Here is a 22,523-nt window from a genome sequence, read left to right on the forward strand (position 1 = left end):
TAAAAACATTCAAGGAAATTTATTTGCATTTAAATATGCATGTTTTACAATAAACATGTTACTTTCACAATAACAACACCTTATTTTTTTTTAATTGTGGCAAAATATACATAACATGAAGTTTAACATTTTAACCATGTTTAAGTGTACAGTTCAGAGGCATTATGTACATTCACATTGTTGTTCAATCATTATAACCATCCATCTCTAGAACTTTTTTTTAATCTTCCAATAACTGCCCTCAACCCCACCAGCTCCTGCAACTACCATTCTGCTTTTTCTCTGAATTTGACTATTCTAGGTACTTCATGTAAGTGGAATCATATAGTATCTATCCTTTGATGACTGGCTTATTTCACTTAGCATAACGTCCTCAAGGTTCATAAATGTTGTAGCATGTGTCAGAATTTCACCCTTTTTAAGGTTGAATGTTATTCCATCGTATGTATACAAACTATTATCTATTGATGGATAGTTGGGTTGCTTCTACCTTTTGGCTATCGTGAATAATGCTGCTGTAAACATGGGTATACAACATACCTTATTTTTTTTAATTTTCAATTTTGAAATACTAATAGACCAACAGAAAGTTGCAAAAACAGATCTGTGCACCCTTCACCCAGCTCCCCCTAATGGAGACATCTTATATAGCTCTAGTACAATACTGTGTTTCCCCGAAAATAAGACCTAGCAGGACAATTAGCTCTAATATGTCTTTTGGAGCAAAAATTAATATAAGACCCTGTCTTATTTTACTACAATACCGGGTCTTACAGTAAAATAAGAACAGGTATAATATAATATAACATAATGTAATACCGGGTCTTGTATTAATTTTTGCTCCAAAAGACGCATTAGAGCTGATTGTCCAGCTAGGTCTTATTTGGGGGAAACACGGCAGCAAAACTGTAAATTGACCTTATTGGTATATTACTATTAGACTACGGACATTCAGTTTTCATCATTAAAAAAACAACAACTTGTATTCATTTGTGTTTGTGTGTGGTTCTGTTCAATTTATCTCATGTACAGATCTGTGTAACTACCACCACCATCAGGATTGAGAAGGGCCCTTTGCCCCCTGCCCCTTCATTGTTCCTGGGTAACCTGATATGTTCTCCATCCCCACAGTTTTGTCATTTTAAGAGTGTTATGTAAATAGAATCATACAGTATGTAACATTTTGAGGTTAATTTTCTTCACTCAGTATAATGCCCTCAAAGTCCATTTGATTGTTGTATGTATCAATAGGTCAATTATTTTTATTGTTGAGTAGTATTCCACTGTACAGATATACCAGTTTGTTCAACCATTCACCAATTAAAAGATATACAGATGTTTCCAGTATTTTATTATTATGAATAGTATATACCACAATGCCAAAAATATGTATACATGTGATTTGTATTCATCTTTTGTTATTAGTATATATTATTACAATTTTCATACAGTTTTTCCCTTCCTTAAAATGTGTATACATTTTTTTGGCACCCTCTGTATAGTACATTAACAATATGTATACTAATAGTATATTAAACTAGTATATATAATAAAGATGCTAAGAACATTTATGTACAGGTTTTTGTATGTACAGTTCTTGTTTTTCTGGGTTAAATGCCCCAAAATGGGTTTACTGGGTCCTATGGTAGGTGCCTGTTTAGTTTTGTAAAACAACTGCCAAACCATTTTCCAGAGTGCTGGATCATTTTGCATTCCCATAACACTATTTCTGAAGAACCATCTGTGGTGTTTGTTTTTAGTAGAATCTGTTCATGGTTAACCTATTGCTTTTTCTAAAACTTTTCATTGTTTGAAAAATAAAATATTTTATTGGTTTTAGGCCTATTTCAAACCTGATGTCATGGCAAATATAAAGATCTGAATCAGGAACTTTATGACCTAACCAACGACACAGGGAGAAGTGTTTCTCCCTGTCACACCTTAGGAAGATACCCTCTCTTTTTCTCCTTCTGGATGCAACAGGCTCTATTAACCTACAGGACTACGAACATTTCCATATTTCTCAAAACTGTATCACCTACTGACGGGAAGAACTTGGGCTCACATTCCCTTTCAGTAGGTCTTGGCACTGGCCCAATTCACCCTTCAGAAACCTAAGACTGCCACTTCCAAGTTTCAGCCAAAAATGCCAAACAGCCAGTGTGGAGGAGGCCTGAAACTTGCTAGAAAATTCTTTGGTATCCAGGCCAATTCAGTAAAATTTGTTAATTGAAGTACATATATATATATATATATATATATATACTGAATTTACCTATTAAGTTTGACTTAGACAAATCTACTTTTTTTTCCACATAGAAAATGTGGATTTTAAATAGCTATTCCTACTTAACAGGAAAAAGAAAAGGGGATAGATGAGTTAATTTAATACTGTGCCTGGCACATAGCAACCTCAATAAATGTTTCTTTATCCCTTTTAATGAGCTACTTAGTCCATGCCACAATGAGTCCTGTAACTTCTTTATAACCTGATCAAACACATGTGTGTGTGCGGGGAATGGGGGATGTGTTCAACTTGCTATTTTTGTCTGCTTATTCTAAGACTTAGTGAGGGAAGTACATAAATAATGGGGCTATAGAGAAAAGAAACGAGCCACAGTATACACAAATAGTAGACAAGAGGCTCTCATGACTGAGTAGTAAATAGAATACCTTAAAGGTAGTCAGAGCAGGAAGATAAGAGAATTTGTGCAGCCCTCTTGTACTTTGGAGATTTGTCCATGGGAAATCACATCCTTACAGAAAGACTGGGGGACAATAAAGCCTTTAATAAATGGTGCTAGATCAACTAATTGCATATTCACACAGGAGGGAAAATAAATCTTTGATTCTATCTAACATATTACACAGAAATCAGCTCCAGATAACTTGCAGATTGTAGGCCTAAATGTGAAAGTTAAAACAATCAATCTTCTAGAAGATAATTTCAGAGGTTATTTTCATAACCTTAGGGAAAGCAAGATAATTTAACCAAGAAACAGAAAGGACTAATCATAAAAGAAATACTGATAAACTGGACTTCCTTAAGATTAAAAAACTTGTATTCATCAAAAGATCAACATGAAGTGAATCAAAAGGCAAGCACCGCCTGGGAGAAGATATTTGTAATACATATAACTGTCAAAGTACTCATATCCGGAATATGTAAAGAATTCCTACAAATCAATACAAGACAACCAAATAAACATGGACAAAATATTTGAATAAGAATTTCACAAAAGAGGATATCCAAAGACCAAAAGGCATATGAACAGTTATTGGGGAAATGCACGTTAAAACCATAATAAGACACCCCTACACACTCACCAGAATGGTAAAGATGAGGAGCAACTGCAATTCTCACACTTTAATGGCGGGAGTGTGAACAAGTATACACATTTGGAGAACCGTTTGGCAGTATCTACCAGAATTGTACCAGGCGTACACCCCACAAAAGTGAGGACATATATGCACTGAAAGACATGTACATGACTGTTTATGACAATTTCATTCTTAACTAAAAATTACCCAAATTACCCAAATGTCCATCAACAGAATGGTTAACATAAATCATGGTATATACAAACAATGAGATACATGGCAATGAAATGAATTCTTACTACAGGAAATAATGATGACTATCACAGACATAATGTGTGAAAAAAGCCAGATAAACACACACATACATACTGTATGATTCCATTTCTATGAAGTACAAAACAGCCAAAACTAATACATGGTGGTAATTCAGAAGAGTGGTTACCTATAGGGGGTCAAGTTCTGACAGGAAGGCAACAAAGAAGAGCCTGCTGGATGCCAATAACATTACTATCTCTTGACCTGGGCAGTAGTTAGTTAAATGAGCACATACATTTGTAAAATTCATCCTTCTGTACACTTAAGATTTGTGCATTTTGCTGTATATATGCTATACATCAATAAAAAAATGTTTCTCAGAAAATCAACACTTAAACTAAAAACAATTATATTACAAGTGAATGAATACATGGCCATGGTTATAAATATACCATCCTATTATGTAAGGTTTGCTTATTTATACTTTGCCTTATTCTGGGATTTAAGGCAATATATGTATGTCTGAAGTGGCAGTGTGGTATAGGAGAAAGATCTTGGACTTGGAGTCAGACAGATCCTAAATTCAGATTCCAGTTTCACCACTTACTAATTATGTGAGTTTGCCCTCTCTGAGCTTCAGTTTCCTACATATAAAAAGGGGCTAGCAGGGGCGGGCGGTTAGCTCAGTTGGTTAGAGTGTGTTGCTACTAACATGAAGGTTGCCAGTTTGATTCCTGCATGGGCCACTCTGAGCTGTGCCCTCTTAAAAAAAAAAAAAAAAGGCGGGAGCGGGGCAGCTAGCAGTTAAATGCTGTTGTGAGAATTACAGAAAACAGACTTGCAGTACCTGGCACATTCTGTGCACTCGGCAAGTCATCCACCACCAGCACATTTTAACTTTCACCAAGTCTGTAGCTCAAAGCATAATCTACCCTTCACAAAATCTAAGCCAAGGTTTGCTTAGTTGGTACAAACATTCCTATGACTCTGCATATACTTTAAAAGGTCACTAAAAGAAAAAGTCATTTAAGAAAAATATTACTCACCACACTAAAGATATGTGAAGTTGACTTTATTGCTAATTTCTGTAACTAATCCCTAGAAACTAGGAAACAATGCCTAAGGTTGAAGGACTGAGACCATAACATCCGAACCAACTCAAGGGACTAGTCTGTTAAAAGACGGATGTTTTGAAGTGGAACTGGTTAATGCAACCCAGGTACTGCAAGTTCTCACCAGTACCTTGCAGTAAACTGGCTGTAGGTCCTATCCAGATAGAGGAAAGACCTTAAGAATAAAGGCTTCTAAGGCTCCTGGCTGGGATGGCAAGGATTCTACATATTGTTCTAAGACACAGAGGCCCTCTAGGAATCTCTAAAAATCAAACATTGAAGAGTTGCTTCCAGACAAGCTAAAAACTCACCAGAGAAACTCCTACTTTTTCACAGAGCACCAACCCAGCAGCACCAATGTGTACATCAACTTCCAAGGCCAGATAAGCATACCTAGGTTACACCATCCAGCTTCACTCCAAACCTATTTTTATAGGGACTGGGAGGGTGTTTGAGTGTGGTTGAGAACACAAGCAGGAAGAATGGTGGTAATAAAAGGGAAAAGAAAGACAAACAACTGTATCTGAAGTTATGCTACTGATGGAAATAGTACCATGTTTCCCTGAAAATAAGACCCAGCTGAACAATCACCTCTAATGCGTCTTTTAGAGCAAAAATTAATATAAGACCTGGTCTTATTTTACTGTAATATAAGACTGGGTATAACACTGAGTCTTTATAATGTAATATAATACAATACAACACAATTAATATTAATATAATATAATACAATACCGGGCCTTCTATTAATTTTTGCTTCCAAAGATGCATTAGAGCTGATTGTCCGGCTAGGTCTTATTTTCGGGGAAAGACAGTACAAATCACACAAGCTAGTTTTATTTAATGGCTCACAAAAGAAATTGCTACCTTTTTAACACAGCATGTTTGAGGTTTATAATTAATCACGTTAAAAAAGAAAAATATCTGTTATTTTCTTCAGAAAAATGCATGAAAATGTTACATAAGCAATTAACATCAATTTGCATTACAAACATTGCCTGCTATTGCAGTAGTTCAAATTATTCAAATCTTTACTGTAATATCCTCAGGAGAGTTTCAAGATACTATCAAAATGTACTCCCAATGAATCTGCTCAGCCTACATTCCTTGCTTAAGAATTATCTTGTCATAAAGAAACAGAAGAGCCCTTCTCCTGAGCCATATGAAGATTGGGATTTTAGTTAACTTCTTGGTTTTCAATACTTCTAGAGATGACTTGAATCGTGATGTCGAAAAAAGTTTCATGGCTCTGAAATTTAAAATCTACAAAAATGGTAACTTTTATTTTCTCTTTTTGAGTGCTTTGTTCTCAGCATATTAGCTCAATGGCGTACAAAACAACAGGAAGAGCCTCTACAAAATAAATGCTTTTTAGTAAAGAATTGAGAAAGAGTTTATTGTTGTTTGTTTTTCGGACTACCATCCTTCCCTTCAACAGAAGCTGTAAATTTTAAGGCTACTTAATCAAACTTCCACAATCCCAAAGCTGAATATTTTTAAGAGATCTCATAAGCCCTTTGATTTGTCAATTTAAAAACAAAAGCCCGACATCATAGATATCAACTGTATTAATATGTCGCAATGTCCTCAGCTGCACAATATGCAGTATTATTTAAAACATTTGTTACGAAATAGTATATTCCACCTGCATTCATTGTCTGCTTACACCAATAACAAATTAATATTTATTAAGCACTTACTATGTGTCCATACTATGTATGTGAAAAGGTATTCACGAATTATCTCATTTAGTCCTCACACTAGCTATGAAGTAGGAATTACATCATTTTACAGATGAAGAAATAAAAGCTTAAAGAGATTAAAGAAAAAGCTCATGGTGGTTTAACTGGTGGTATAACTAGTAAGTGGTGAATCAGTCATAAGCTAATAAAATTTTTGAAAACTGTCTTACTGCAAATATAATAGACAGCAAATTTTAGAATTAAAGAACCCTCCTTAAAATGTTTCTGAGCTGCTCAGAAAAAGATTTCTGAAACTTCCACAAAAATTTGGAAGGAATAAAAAAAAAAAAGATGCTTACAAATTAAGGTGAGGAAAGCCTAAGTAGCAAAAACGTCAAGAAGTGATTCTCTTATTTCAATATTAATGTATATAGTGGTAAAAATATGGTAAATAACGAAAATAAGCAGAATATCTTCATACCTACACTGATCAGCTTCAAAAGGCCAGACTGCCAAGAGTGACAGCCAAATTGTCTGTCTTCCTGGTTTTGATGTCATAAGGGGGATTCATAAAAGTACAAATACCATATACATAATGGAAATGACATGAGCAGCAACACACATTCACTCTTCAATGAAGGTTGCTAAACAGTTATAAAACATCGTTTTCTTCAACAGAAGCTGAAGGTAATTTTCAAAAATTCCTGAGAAAGAGCTGTATTATTTTATCTTTCTATGCAAATCCATAAGCCATTTTACTTGTATTTGAAGTTTCACAGTAAAAATTAAACAAGATTATAACATTAGAAATTATTTTACCTTTAACTTGTCATATCAAGTGTGCGTATTTGAGAGTTTACTAGCTATTTTTTCCAAAAGGCACTTCTAATTGAAATCAAATAAATGACATTGGATAACTGTTACTAACAAAGGCAACAGAACAGAAACAGCAAGGATAGAAGCATTAGCCCTTGGAAAACAGTTTTTTTTCCCCAGGACTGTCTGCTCTTATAATATTGCTGCAGAATAAATTACCCACTCTAATTTTCCACCCTACGGTAATACTCCTGAAACTTTACAATCTAAAAGCAGGAATTACTTCAATTTCATGCCCCTTCAATAAAACCCCTTCACTAAAAATCTTGCTTACATATACAATATCGTCTACAGATAATCCCCTGTACATTCTGTTTTCTTTCTCAATTGCTTGCTCTGGGGGGGCTCTCTGAATTTCTCCCCATTACTACTGATGCTTTTTCATCAGCCTGTAAAGGTTCAAGACTCTTCCATCTTCAAACAAATCAGAGCAAAACAAAACAGCGCCCTCCCAGCCCTTCTAGCTCTCCTCCTCCTCCTCACTATCAAGCTTCTTGAAAGGGCCTTGTCTATTCACTATCTCTACTTCCTAACCCACTCACTCTTCAACCCAGCACAATCTGGCTTCCATCCTACCATTCCACTGAAGCTGCTCTTGCAAGTTACTTTACTTGAGCTCAAAAAACTGGAACTGTTGTACAGGCACAGGCCTCTGTTGATGATCACACACCCTCAGGGCCTAGCTCACAGTAGGAACTGAATACATTACTGTATTATGGTTCTTGCTGGGGCATTCATTCCATCACCACTCTTGAACTGACTCCTCCTCCACCCCTCTACCAGATTTCTATAACCCTATCTCTGGTCTCCCAATGCTCCACTAAATAAGTTAGGAAATATCTGAGTTCAATCTAGGTAAGTAAGTATGATCTGAGAAAGGCTGGCCCTGAAATGTGACACATGGGAAAGAAAACAAACCTAGTCGTTTTTTGTTGCAACATGTCTGAAGGAAGCCTATATTGAGAGGGGCAGTACTCACATGCAAGCTAGGGGAAAATCAAACAAACAGCTAAAGGATAAAAATTTGTTCAGGGATTTTTTAACAAACCAGCCGACATGAATATCTGCTTTGAGGCAGTTTGTCAGTGTAAGTGGACATGTCAGCTGGTGTGACCAGAGCATGATGCTATCTGGACAGTCCATCTAATTTCCCTTGCTCTTGTTCTCTTCTCCCAGCAACTTTCTTTAGTACTCCATGTCAATTTTCCCACAGATTTTGCAGTCAGTCGACATGAATAGCTGACATGCTTTGAAAAAAAAAACACATTTTTTTTAAATTAAAATTTATTGGGGTGACAACTGTTAGTAAAGTTATATAGATTTCAGGAGTACAATTCTGTAATACATCATCTATACATATCACATTGTGTGTTCACCACCCAGAGTCAGTTCTCTTTCCATCACCGTATATTGGATCCCTTTACCCTCATCACCCACCCTCCTCCCCACTTACCCTCTGGTAACCACTAAACTATAGTCTGTGTCTATGAGTTTTTGTTTTATTTGTTTGCCTTGGTTTTTTGTTTTTTACAGTTTTATATACCACATATCAGTGAAATCATATGGTTCTCTACTTTTTTTGTCTGACTTACTTTGTTTAGCATTATAATCTCAAGATCCATCCAGGGTGTCGCAAATGATACTATTTCATCTTTTCTCATGGCCGAATAGTATTCCATTGTGTAGATATACCACAACTGAAAGAAATTTCTTGCTGTAAAGTTTTATATTTGCATTCTGGTCAAACTGATGAGTTAAACCTGAAGCGCCCAGGGAATTTGGAGGTGGGGGAAGAACACCTACTTTATGGAGTTTCAAAACTAAAGACACCACTTTTGTCTGTAACTAAAATAGGTATACGTTGGCAGGCCCTTGGCAGCTGCCCTTCCTCTAACAGTGCTACTCTCTATACCGTGTTTCCCCGAAAATAAGACCTAGCCAGATAATCAGCTCTAATGCATCTTTTGCAGCAAAAATTAATACAAGACCTGATCCTGTTTTACTATAATATAAGAGATAGTATATAAGACCTGGTCTTATATTAATTTTTGCTCTAGAAAACACATTAGAGATGATTGTCTGGCTAGGTCTTATTTTCGGTGAAACACGGTATTATAAACACCTACCATGACAGCAACTTACCTTTCAGAGATAGAAGCATCTAATAAAGGTTATAAAACTGCAACCAAACGCAGTAAGAATTCAATTTTCTGAGATAATGAGAAAAGAAGCAGACAATGTCCTTAATAATCTAAAACTCACAAATTGTGCCTTAAAATATGACCTATGTAACAGCAGGTTTACCTCACAATTTCTTTGACAAGTTTTACTCTAATTTGTTCCTTGACCACCCACCAACTGAGAAAAAGATGACCTAGAGATATGTGAGGAACAGAAGGAAACCAGACAATGACCCAGGCTTAAAAAGTCATTAATTATCCACACATAAGAACATATAACAACAACATTCTTGGGGCAAAATATCATAAAAACAAAAGCTTTGTATGGTTGAAAAATCACATATAAACACATTCCAAAATAGTGCTCATGATAGTACGTGTGTGTGGTATACACAGGTAATGTCACAAGTGGGTCTACCTGTACCAGTAACTTCATGGAAACTATGGAAGGAATTCCCATGGCAAACAGATTTCTAGCTGGTTGAACTTTTAATGGTGTTATTGCTTGGTTTAAAGTTTTACTTTCTCTTGAGAGGTAGAAAGGCTAAAGGGTAAAAAGAAGAAAAAACCAGGTAACATTTATAACATTTATTATTTGCAATGCACCATTATACCTTTGGTTAGAAATTATTTGAGAATTAACCTGTCATATAAAGCAGAATTTTTCAAACTTTCCCCTCTGTAACCCACAGAAGAAATACATTTTGCATGATGACCCAATATATACATACATGCATTTAAAAAATGTGTCACCAAACAGCATTTACCCTTACTCTCTGTGTACTCTTGATATTTTTAGTTTTAATTCATTTTTTTTTCTTAAAAGCTGGTCATGACCCCCTGAATTGATTTTATAAACCTAAATTTACAAACCAGAAATAGGTCATAACCCAACATAAAAGAAAAAAAAGTCTGACAAAAGAGACACTGAAGAATTGAGAGAAAATGACTAAATAGTCAACTTCCCCCATATACTACTAGTATCAGTGAGGTTAGGGAAAGGCAGTGGGTCCTTCCACACGGGTGCTGCAAACAATGTCAGGTAATTCAAAGAAAAGCTGCGACATTTGTCCACATTTTTCACCTTTAAATTATGTAAGCAGTGTGATTTTGGCAACTTTAAACTTCTGCAGTATTTCTACTCTGGGTATTTTCTAAACCATCAACTCTCCGATAATCAGTTTTATAACTCATTTTACAGTCTTGAAGCCATTGCTTCAAGTTTGCTACAAGAAGAAAAAACACTCAAAATATTTCTGTAAAAACTCAGCCCAGAATTTGTACATGTCTACGACAATGACAACAACTGTTTGTATGCATCAGTTTTCTTCTAGGTTTAATCCACCTCATAATAATACTATCATTCTCTTTCCTTCTGACCCACTTCCTCTAAATCCAATTATTGCTTCCAGCATATAAGAGAAAAGAAAGGAGCTTCTTTTAGAACAAAGAACTCCTCTTTGATCTGGTGCTTACAAGGACAAAATGCATTCTTAAATTACATTTGAATGAACCAAGTAATTTGATAAAATGAAAATTTCCTTTCCTCTTTCTAGAATTTTGCATAAAAATAGTAAATAAAAAATACTATATTTTGAATTCATACTACCCTCAGTTCTGGAAGCAAGCCACTTCAAGGATAAAACTAAAGGTGCTATTACTGGGCGCATATATTGGTTCACATACTCCAAGCAATTTAGTAATATATCAAAATTTAAATACACATTCTTTTGACTAAGCAATTTCATCTGCAAGAATGTATCCTACAGATGCATTAATAAAAGTATGAAAAGGTATTTCTACAAAAACGTTAATTCCTGCATTCTTCGTTTTTTAAAAAGTTACTGAAAACAGCTTAAATATCAATAAAGAATAACGTAAATAAAAAGTATAGCCAAAAAAAAAAAATGACTAACAGGTAAAGGCGTCTAAAATTCTAAAATACATTTTTAAGTGAAAAAGCATTTCTGAGGCATTGTCTCTTGATTCTCCTATCTATCATATCCTTCCTTTCTCCGCCAATGGATCTGCTTCATAAATGTCAGTGTCCTCCAGGCCTTGGTCTCCCTATATTCTCCTCCCTGAGATCTCATGCAGCTTTTGTTTTTATATGCTCTTAACAGCCAAACCTCAATCTGTTTGTGGGCTATCCAACCTCCAGATCTGTCTCCCCAAATGCCTTATTGTATGTCTCTACCTTGATGTTTCAAAGACCTCTCACAGTCTCCAATTCCAAAACTAAAGTTAACCTCTACTCAAAAAACAGAAACCACTTGTTCCTCCTATGAGTATACAATTTTAAGACCAGAAATCTGAATGTTTTCCCTGACTGCTCCCTTTGTCATCCCCCCTCCCCAAAATTAAATCAACAAAAAATTAAATCCTTAACATCTCTTAATGATATTTGTTTATAGCAATCCAGGACCAACACCTTATTGCAGAACCTCATTATTTTTGGCCAGGATTTCAGCAACCCACTTGAAACTCCTTATCTTACCCAGTGTGGCTAAAATACTCCCTCTTTGCTTCAGCCAGACAAAACCACCCCGTGTCCTCCACTGGCACCATGTTACCTCTAAATAGTCACAATGGCATTTCTTTTAATTTCCTGTACTTACCTGTCTACAGAACCCATTTACTAAGCCTTCAAAACCCTATCCAGGCATGAAGCTTTATGTGAAGTGAGATCACTAATATTTATCAAGTTACTATGTGATAGGTACTATGCAAGGTACTTATTCATACATTATTCAATTTAATTCCAACCATCCATTTTATAAACGAAGGAACAGGCTTAGAGAGGTCAAATAATCTGCTCAAAGTCCCACAAAGAGGAAGTATGGAAAGTAGGGCTCTAACATTAAAGCCAGTATTACTTTCATTATATCAGGTTGCTTGTCTGAAGCCTTCTCTTCTATATCTACCTCTTTTATTATGATTAGCGAATCAAATGTTTCCATGTTTGTCTCCCCTAGTAGATAAACCACTGCTTCTCAATCTTAACTTTGTACTTTTTTAAAAATCTGAATTATCTGCATTTAGAAAAAAGTTTCAAAGGTGATTCTGATGGTTAGCAAAGGTTGAGAACCGCTGTGTTAAGCTTCCAGAGGTTAAGAATATTACTGGACTTTATAACTCTGGGGATGACATAACGTCTCTAAACTTCACTGCTGAACTCACTGATAAAGGTAAATCAATGAAGTACTTTTTCTTATAAAAAGTTTTCCCTTACAATTATTCGATTATACAAATATTTCTTAAAGTTCTGTCATACACATTTACCTGAGACTATCACTAATAAATTTAACACTCAAGATTTCAAAATCAAGGAGTTCACATTAAATCTTCAATACTTTTCTTAAAAATGAAACTTGGAAAATTTCCTTACAGGAACAAATTTAAATTACTGAAATAATCCTTGAAACAGATATAATTATGTATATAATTTAAATGTTAATACAATTCTTGGAAAAAATAAAACTGCATTTAAAAAATTAATCAGTTTCACTTGCAGTTGAACATTAAGAAATGATTATGTGAATAGCAGTAACAACAGAAAATTTTCTCCACTTCCAGAAACCAAGGTCACTGGTAAGCTGATTAAAATTCACACTTCTTATTTAGGTGTAACACTTACACTGTGCTTCAAGTAAATTTCTGAAACCTAATGAGGCAGAAAGCTATCATCTGCTGGCTCATTATGATATAGGGAAAATAGTCTGAAAAATAGTGAGAAAAATCAGTGACTTAATTACAAGTAAAAAGTGAATATTCAAACCTCTGTTTGGACTTCAGGTAAGAGAAAATTTGAATTTGATACCTGAAACTTGATAAGATTTTTTTTTTTAAATTAGGAACAAAGACGCTACTGAAAATATTCAGTGTAAGAGTTAAATTATTTCTTAGTGATAGGTTTGTTATTTTTTTATAAATAACTACTAAAAACAAAAGCCTTAAGAAAATAAATCAAAGCTTCAGATTTTGAATGTTGCTGCAGCAGAAGTATGTTATCTGCAAATATTCCAGGTCAACATTTCTTATCCACACAATAAACAAGATGGGATGTGATGACATAGAGCAAAACAGAAAATACTACAAAACATAAGCAATGACTAAGAAGAAAACAACAAAAATACCTACTAGGGAGGGTGAGTGAGCCAGAAAACATTATTCATTTCATCCATTTAAAAAACTGTGGTTTCATTAAGATGTATGCAAATATTAAATATCCTACTCCTAGAAGTCTTGCTTTGAAAAGTATTGTTTAAAATTAGCATTTCAAGAATAAGATGTGACTTAGGAATGGTCTTCTTTATTACCAGAAATGTTAATTTGATTTAACATAAAAAAATTGTTTCTCTTAACAATGCAGGATTTTTTAGATTTGTTGTTAAGTTTGTTAGATATTTTACTATTTTTTTTTTTTCTGGCCCATGTAAAATGGGGTCTCCACTTCTATTTTCCAACTGGTGAGTTCTGTTTGTAAAACTGAAAACTCTTGGTACACGTACAGTATACCATCACATCCATCACAAGCAAATTGGGGTAGTCAAACCTTTTCCAATTCTCAGGTCTCTGTTTTTCCTTATTGATTGTTCTGGCTAATGCCGCCAGTATGAAATCTAATAGTAGTGGTGATAGTAGGCATCTAGTATTCTCCCTTGATTAAGATACTGATTTTTGGTTTGAGGTATATGTATCATATTACAGAACAAGTCGATAATTCTTATTTTAAGTTGCTTTCCTAAAAAAATCAGAAATGGATTTTAAAATGTCTTTTCAGTATTTATGAAGATAATTACATAATTTTTCCTTAGCTCTATTAATGGAGCAAAAATATCAATACTTATTTATAATTGTATTCAGCCTATTCAATAGTTAGGGAAGCTCAGTTTTTCTTCTGAAGGAAAAAACAATGTTTCCTACCAATCAAATAAGCATTGTGTAAGATTATCTACTCAATTACACATGTCAAACAGAAGTATATAACATATTTGATCTAACCTACTCCTTACTTTTACAAGTAGGCTTCAAAACAAATTGAAACTTTCTCATATTAAACATACTCAAATTAGCAGTATAAGTTCTTCCAGGTTTCATCCAGGCTCCCTTCATACAACTCTCACCCAAACAATCTTACCCACCTGAGGCTTTAAAAATGCTACATTCTAGGATTCCCGGATTGATACCTACAGCCCAAGCCTCTAACTTGAGCTTCAGTCCAACCAAGTTAAGCAAGACCTCGACCTGAGCTTAACAAAAAACAGAGTTCAAGCTCTTCTTCCTAAAATCTGGTCCTCTTTCAGGGCTCTCTAACTCAGCAAATGGCCCCACTACCCATCCAGTTATTAAGCCAGAAACTTAAGAGCTCCCCATACTCCACTATCTCTAAAGAATGATTTTTACCTTATAAATCCCTCAATTCTGGAATATAGAGGGTGACAAAAATATGTATACACATTTTAAGAAAGGAAATAACTACTAAAATTGTAATACTCAATATTACAAAAGATTAACAAAAGATAACAAAAGATTAACAAAAGTCATGTTTGACTTCTGCGATTACAAGAGGTGCTCAAAGTGGTTACCGTCAGCGTCCAGACACTTCTGATTACGGCGAACCACTGCTCGAGCAACATCAACCAAAGTGGCCACTTGTATACAGTTTTTTGGCATCCCGGTATGTCTTTCTATCTACCCTGACCCCACTGGTCTAAGCAGCTGTTCTCATCTAAACTAGTCTCCCTGACTATTATTTAACGATGGCCAAGCCAAGTAATCTTTTCAAAAGTCAATCTGACCATGTCAATCCTGTGCTTGGGATAAAGATTTTAAAAAATCTTTAAGAAAGGCTATATAAGCCAATCCCATCTCTTCAGCCACACTCCTCCCCCCTTCCCCCATTGTTTTCAGTGCTCTAACTTAGGCCTTTCAGTGTTTTAAAGGTGTTTATTGTCTAATAACATTCTTTTATGCCACAGGGCCTTTGCATCTACAGTCCCATTGCTTAAAACATTCCCACATTTCCTTCAATTCTTAAGACAAGGGATCACTTCCTCAGGTAAGTTTTCCAACATCTTCCCCCAAATCCTCCTAGATGTATTTCTTTCAGAGCATAAGAACTGTAGTAAGTTATAGTTTGTAATCAAACACTTATAATTTGAAAAATGTGCAAACTGTGTACACTTTGAAAAACATACTAACAAGCTTAAATGTAATAAGTGATTTTAAAAACCTATTTATTACTTTCTAGAACAGTGACGTTAATCTTATATTTTTTTCTTCATAGATATAAGTCAGTGTCATTTTCTAGAGCAGCACTGCCCACTTGAAATACAAGCCTCATATACAATTTTAAATTTCCCAGTAGCTAGTTAAAAAAGAAACAGATGAATTTAATTAAATTTTGCTTAACTCAAAGTATCAAAGATATTACTATTTCAACATGTAGTCAATGTAAAATATTGGCTTTTACATTTGTTTTCAAAAACTGGTGCGCATTTTACATTTAAAGCATATTACTTTGGATTGACTTTATTTCAAGTGCCACATGTGACCAGTGGATACTATACTGGACAACACAGTTCTAGAAAATAACATTCTATTTCTTGTACTTATATAGTCAAAGAGTTATGTTAAAAAGGGTATGACATTAAGCAATTTTAACTTCACGTCAAACAAGGACATGTCTCAAATTTAAATCCTTCAAAAAATTTTAAACATTCCATATGGCTGAAAAGCCTAAATCCAAAATTAAAATTCAGGTAAACAATTTAAAAACTGCATATTTACTAATCATCTGAGATTACAGAAAGATGACTTCTCTAAATCACTGCTGATAGGAGTAATGTTACCACAACTTCCTGGAAAGCAACTGGCTTTCCCTTTGACTTAGTAACTCCACTTCTCAGACTTAGTCCTGTGGAAATAACCAAGGACAAAGCCAAAGATTTACATTCAAACTTGTTCAGAGATGCTTTTCTATGATAGCAAAAACTGGAAAAACCCAATCTGTAAGAAATAACAGAGATAACCTGAAACTCACTGGATGGCATTCTACACAGCCATTAACAATCATGTTTTAAAGAATATTTAATAACATAAGGAAATTACCACAATTTAATAGTTAAGTAAAAGAAAAATTTATGCAATATGATTCATATGTGTGTGTGTTGTATGTGTGTGTTGTGTGTATATGACATACTGTGTTTCCCCAAAAATAAGACCAGGTTTTATATTAATTTTTGCTCCAAAAAACGCATTAGGGCTTATGTTCAGGGTATGTTATCCTGAAAAATCATGCTAGGGCTTCTTTTCCAGTTAGGTCTTATTTTGGGGGAAACAGGGTATATGCATAGGGAAAAAAAACAAAACTAAAGGAAAACCAAAATGTTAACAGTTATCTCTTTGTAGTGTGATGATTAGTGATATATTTCTTCCATTACTCCTTTTAATATACATTTATCGAGTACTACTCTGTGCCAGGCATTAAAACCGATGGGTCCCTCCATCAAGGGACATACCAGTTTTCTTTACACTTTTCCACATTTTCCAAATTTTCTATAGTAAGTATGTTATACTTTCATAGCTTAATAAGGCCATTGAATATGGCCATTGAATATGGCCTTGAATATTGGCTTAGATGAAAATTTCCTGACATGGTCTAGTTGACTAAACAAATCAAAATGAACTACAAAACAGTCTATATAAAAAGATTTCATTTTGGTAAAAAGTGTACATATATAAATATATATATATAATCTGTGGAAAGATAGGTACTAAACAGTTAACAGTGGGGGGGGGGTCTCTGGATAGTGGAAAAGTAATATTTTTCTTTTCTGTATTCTATAGTGCTCCTGTACGCTTCTGTACTAAGATTATTTTTAAAAATTAAAAAACATATACATCCACTATTTACTAAGCATCTACTACACACAAAACGGCTAGGTTCTATGAAGAGTAGAACTGAGTAAAAAGAGTCACAACCTTAAAGAAACTAACAATTAATTAGGGGGAACAATACAAGAAAACAGTAAAAGTAATGAATGCGAGGCAGAATATAAACATCATATGGAATAAAATGTGGTTACAAGGATTATAAGAAAAAGCTCTCACTTGATTAGGAAGAGGAAAAATGGTGAAATGAGAAAAAAGCTTCATGAAGGAGAAAGAATTTGAAATGGGAAGGATTTTAATTGACAGTGGAAAGGGCAGGCGGTGAAGATACAGCATGGGGCAGCTGTCAAGGAGCAGGAAGCCACATAATAGAGTTTGGTTAGAATGCAGACTATCTGAAGGGAGCAAGGCAGTATGCTGAGGGCCTTGAATTCTCAGAGGGTAAGCTTTTGAGTTTAGCAATGGGTAAATTATCAAAGGTTCCAACTTGAGAAACTGCCCTACCACTTCTCATCACCTCTATTGCCACCACCATCTTGTTTCAAGCTGCTACCATTTCTTAGCTGCATCACTGTAACCACCTCCTAAGGGAATCTTCCTGCTTCCACTCTTGCCAGACAGATCCTTTTAAAACACAGATTATATCATACCTCTATTCAAAAATCCTGCAATGGCTTCCCATCTCACACAGTAAAAAGCCCAAGTCACTGGACTTTCTACAAAGCATCTATAAGACTGCCCTGTCTCCCTAACTCTCCTATCACACCTACTACTCTTCCATTTGCAATTCTTGAATATTCCAGGCATGCTTCTGCTTCTACAACTCTTTCCCTTATGTTATTCACCTCCTTCAGGTCTTACGCCTTCTCTGACCCAATCCTGTATAAAACAGCAAGCCCCACCAACCTGCCACTCCTGGCTCAGAGTCAAAAAGTTTGGCCTCCTGTATCCCCCCAAACTGTCCCTATTTTCCTCCACAATACTAATCCTCTACCATCTGTTTGTCTATCTCTATACACATACACATAAATACATGTGCGCACACACACATATATGAAATTGAAGCACTATGAGGGCTAATTCTTTTCCTTGTCTATTCATTTCAGTATTCCCAGCACAAAGAACAGGGCCTGACATACAGCAACGGCTCAATAAGTATTTGCTGTCTGAATGACAGGAAGAGAATACCATGGTGTTAGTAGATATTAAGTTGAAATGGTTTAAATATTTATATAAATAGAACCTACAGTGAATTTATTCTAATTTACTTGTTTTCCCTGTGGGACATATTCACCAAAATAGTGCTTGTAATTTAAGCTTTGAGCATATAGACAACCTTTGATTTATTAGCAATTTATCTTTGCAAGGTTTACTTGAGCTAGTTATTTGGAAAGGGGTGGTGGTGGCTAAGGAATGACACCATAGGATGGAGTCTTAAATCTCCTACTTTCCTTCTCTTTTCACTGTGCCCAAACTAACGAGCAATGACTTTCCCACCTCCCTGCTACTATATAGTTTCAGATATTTTCCCTTTCCCAGGGAATAGTCTAATCCAGACCTAAGAGCCCCTACCCTACAGTAAAGCCAAAAATAGAAACTAGGAATGGGATAGAGGGGTGTTGAGATGGTTGGCAGCAATCAGAGGAGTACCCAGACAAGGGAAGTTACTGCAGAGGAAGATTGAGAGGGCAACAATTCTTAATTTAAATACTTTCAAGTTACAGGCTCCTTGTATTTTAAAAGGAAGTCAACACAAAGTAACACTAACTCCTTCCCTGTCCTCTTTTAAAATACACTATGCTGAAAGTTGGAGTGATACTTGAATAACTAGCTTTTTAAATGAAAAACCTGAGCTTTTTATTTTATTATGATTTTAAGCATATGACAAAGTATAGAGGGAAAAATATAATGAAGATCAAGTACCCACCACCTAGCTGTGTTGAATCCTAATTTTTTTTTTAACCAAATCTGCTTCAGATTTATTTTAAAGACAGTAAAGTTATGGTTGAAAACACACGGGCCCTGCCTACATTCTTTATCTCTCTCCAATTCTCCAGAGGTAACTTTTAATCTGATTTGCTGTTTATCATTCCCATGCATGTATTTATACTTTTGCTCCATATTCCATGACTGCCAGAAACTATATTGTATAGTTTTGCATGTGTTAAAACTATATAAATGATATCGTATTATATTCTGACACCAGCTGTTTGATTTTAGGCAAGTTACTTAACATCTCTGTGCCTCAGTTTTTTCTCTGAAAAAATGGGAATACCACCTACTAGTTTACAGAGCTGTTGTGAGGATTAAATGAGTTAATATACTGTAATAAATTACTTAAAAAAGTATCTCGCTCATAGGAAGCAGTGTACATCAGTGTTAGTAATTACATAACGTTGCAAAAGAACCGTGATTCTGTGTGCATGCATGTATATACGTGTATATACATGGATTGAGAAAACATTACCAAAATGATATATACAATCCATATAATGCCATATGTTTTCAAAATTGTGTAAAAACTGGAAGTACTTTTGAAGTTAAGCTGGAAAGTTTCACTAGCCTACTTAAAGAGGAACTGAAAGTGCTAAGCAAACAGGGAAAAAGTATTTTTTAACTTACAAATTGTAGGTAACATTAAATTAGAATATAAACATTTGATTTAAATAATTCATAACTGTTTAAAAATACCTAAATATTTAATGGCGCCTTGTTAACTTTTTCCCCCCAGAGGTAGTGTTCGGAGAGAGGGGGTAATCTGTCAATGTAATGCTATTCAAAGACTTCTCAGACTGTTAAGGGAGGCACTTTAGATTTCACACAAAATAAAACATTAGTTGATACTCAAATTTCACTGCTTTTCTGAATTAGTTTTTAACTACCTGTAAGCAGAATAAATTAACTTTTAAAATGATATCTTATAATAGGATTCACCTAGATTCACCTTTTCATAAAGGCAACTGAATTCTGTAAAATTTACCAATGCAGTTATGGACACATTGTCTCTGTTTTGATGAGATTATTTGTATAACAGCCCAGGTTTTTTAAAAAAAAATCTGAAAACATTAAGACTTAAATGCCCTATATATTATGTGAATTCTAGTCAATTTCTTTCAAGAGCTTTTTTAAGATTTAAAAATATATCTATGCTCTGAAGATCAATTAATCTAATTGTTACATAAACAAAGGAATTAGATCTAATCAGCATTTACTAGGTGCCACTTACTGGGCTAAATGTTTTACACAGTATCTGTCTTTTAATCCACGTGAAATAATGTTCATGGACAAAATTTAGAAGACTACCACAGGCACTTTATTTAAACACATGTACTTCTGCAAAGAGTTAAAAATGACTACTCCAAGAGTCAATATTTAAGTCGGTAAAGCATATAAAATGTAAATCAACTGCGCAAATTTGAATCAACACAGCAGTGTTGAAACATTTGTTTCCCCCAGAGTTTAGCATGTATCTGTTTAAATAGTTAACTGAAAGCAACACTTAAATGTAGCATCAAGGATTAAACTGTCTCCCCCTCTCTCCCTCCAACCCCCGCCCCCAGTCGGGGGTATGACAACGCGAAGCCAGTGAAAGTGAAGATTAAAGTCAAAGTAAGTTTTTCTTTTCTTCTCCAAAAAGTGAGAACTTTGAAATGGAACCATTGCTTTTGTTTGATTTATCCCCCCTTGCCCCTAGTAAGATATTTAAATGTATGAGTTAATTCTTCCTTGGCCCCAACAAAAGATTTAGTGGGAAGCCAAGTTATAGGTAACCTGCATTAACCAACAAGGAAAAAAATAAAAAATAAACCCAGCCATGCCCGGTACTTTCCTAACGAAGAAAGGGCCTTACTACCTACCGTTCACCCGATACTGTCCCCTGGCCACGCAAGACATTAGCACCTGCCAGACTGGGAGTTTAAAGAATAATGGTCCAACTTTTCGAACGCAATCTGGGGAGGAGTCGCCGATTCTGTCTTGAGGAGTGCAAGAAGGGAGCAGACAACGTCCTCTCGGGATGGCATGCATGTGCTTTGGGGTCGTCTCCTTTGCCAGTTGGAGGATTCAAACTCCACTTGCTTCACAGACCCTGGGAGGCAGCACACTCCGGTCGCGGCCGGGCTCCGGCCTGGGCGAAGCAGGCAGTGTTTACACCTGTCACGAGGGGGTGGGGGGGTGGGGAGAAAGAGGAAGCCCCAGCCAAGCCCCAAACTTCTCAACAGCTCCCGGGAGGGAGCGGCTGGCGCGGAGCTGTGCGCAGGTGGAAGCGCAGCGGCAGGGCGACCCGGCGGCGGCCGGGGAGGGGGAACAGCTCGCGCTTCCCCGGCCGGTGCCCGGGGTGGCGAGGAGGCAGCCGTGCGCCTTGGGCGCCGCTGCCGGCTTCCCCGCACCCTCCGCGGAACAGGGCAGAGCCCAAGCCAGGAGCCCGCAGGCCCGCAGAGCCGGCACCGTCCCCGCAGCCCTCGGCTCCGCGGCAGACAGGTGCTCCCGGCCGCCGCGAGGGTCCGGCCGGTGGGCCGGGCCCCTCACCCTCTGGCCCAAAGCGTGGCTGGGGGAGCGGAGCCGTGGCGCTTACCTGGCTCGTCCGGGGCGGCCGCGATGGGCATGGCTCAGGGGCCCGGGGAGGAACTGGCTCCCCGGGGAAGGACCGGCTATTTCGAGGCGAAGCTGGTGAGAGCGGAAGGCGGACTGCTCACAGCCCTGTCAGCGAGGCAGCGCCATGGACGCCCACCCGGAGTTTCAGCGTAGCCGCGGGACCCCCATCCCATTACCCTCCGCCCTCTTCCGCCGCCGCTGCCGCCGCCTCCACCTCCTCCTCCTCCGCGGAGAACCCCCGCCCACTCCACACACTCTCCCATCATGCAGCGGGGGACCGCTGCCGCCCATACGTCACTTCCGGGCGCAGGTGCTAGGTCGGGGCCGGGCGCTGGTGGGTGCTGAGGGGTGAGGGGGAGGACGCGCCAAGGGAATTAGTGTCACAGAACGCTTTCCCCGCGCAGGCGCTGTCGCGCAGAGCGGCAGCCGCCATTTTGGGTGCGGGCAAGCTGCCCTTTTCCTTTACTTCCTTGCGAGTCGTAGACGGGGTGGGGAGAAGACGTCTTTCCGCACTCCCGCCTCCCTCCAAGGCGGCGTTCCCGGCCAGGGACAAGTGCTCTTCAGCTGGTTAACGTTAACGTTTAGCTCAGGACCGAGTTAAGTCTGTT

At 36.8% G+C, this 22,523-nt stretch overlaps 1 protein-coding gene across 14 annotated transcripts in view; it reads right to left on the minus strand.

Moving 5' to 3' along the window:
• The window catches only part of AFTPH (aftiphilin), a 63,059-nt gene extending 40,876 nt beyond the window's left edge, over positions 1-22,183 (minus strand). For 3 of the 14 annotated variants that reach the window (XM_081069650.1, XM_081069659.1, XM_081069655.1), the window contains exon 1: positions 21,896-22,164. The gene's annotated coding sequence lies outside the window, so the exon portion shown is untranslated. Of the gene's footprint in view, positions 1-3,327; positions 3,474-8,838; positions 8,944-21,179; positions 21,475-21,895 lie in introns of those variants that run through there. The other 11 variants (XM_081069660.1, XM_081069657.1, XM_081069661.1 and 8 more) reach the window with 9 other exon arrangements.
• Positions 22,184-22,523: the final 340 nt, after the last annotated feature.

Source organism: Rhinolophus hipposideros (assembly GCF_964194185.1).
Source record: "Rhinolophus hipposideros genome assembly, chromosome: 12".
Lineage (NCBI taxonomy): Eukaryota > Metazoa > Chordata > Mammalia > Chiroptera > Rhinolophidae > Rhinolophus > Rhinolophus hipposideros.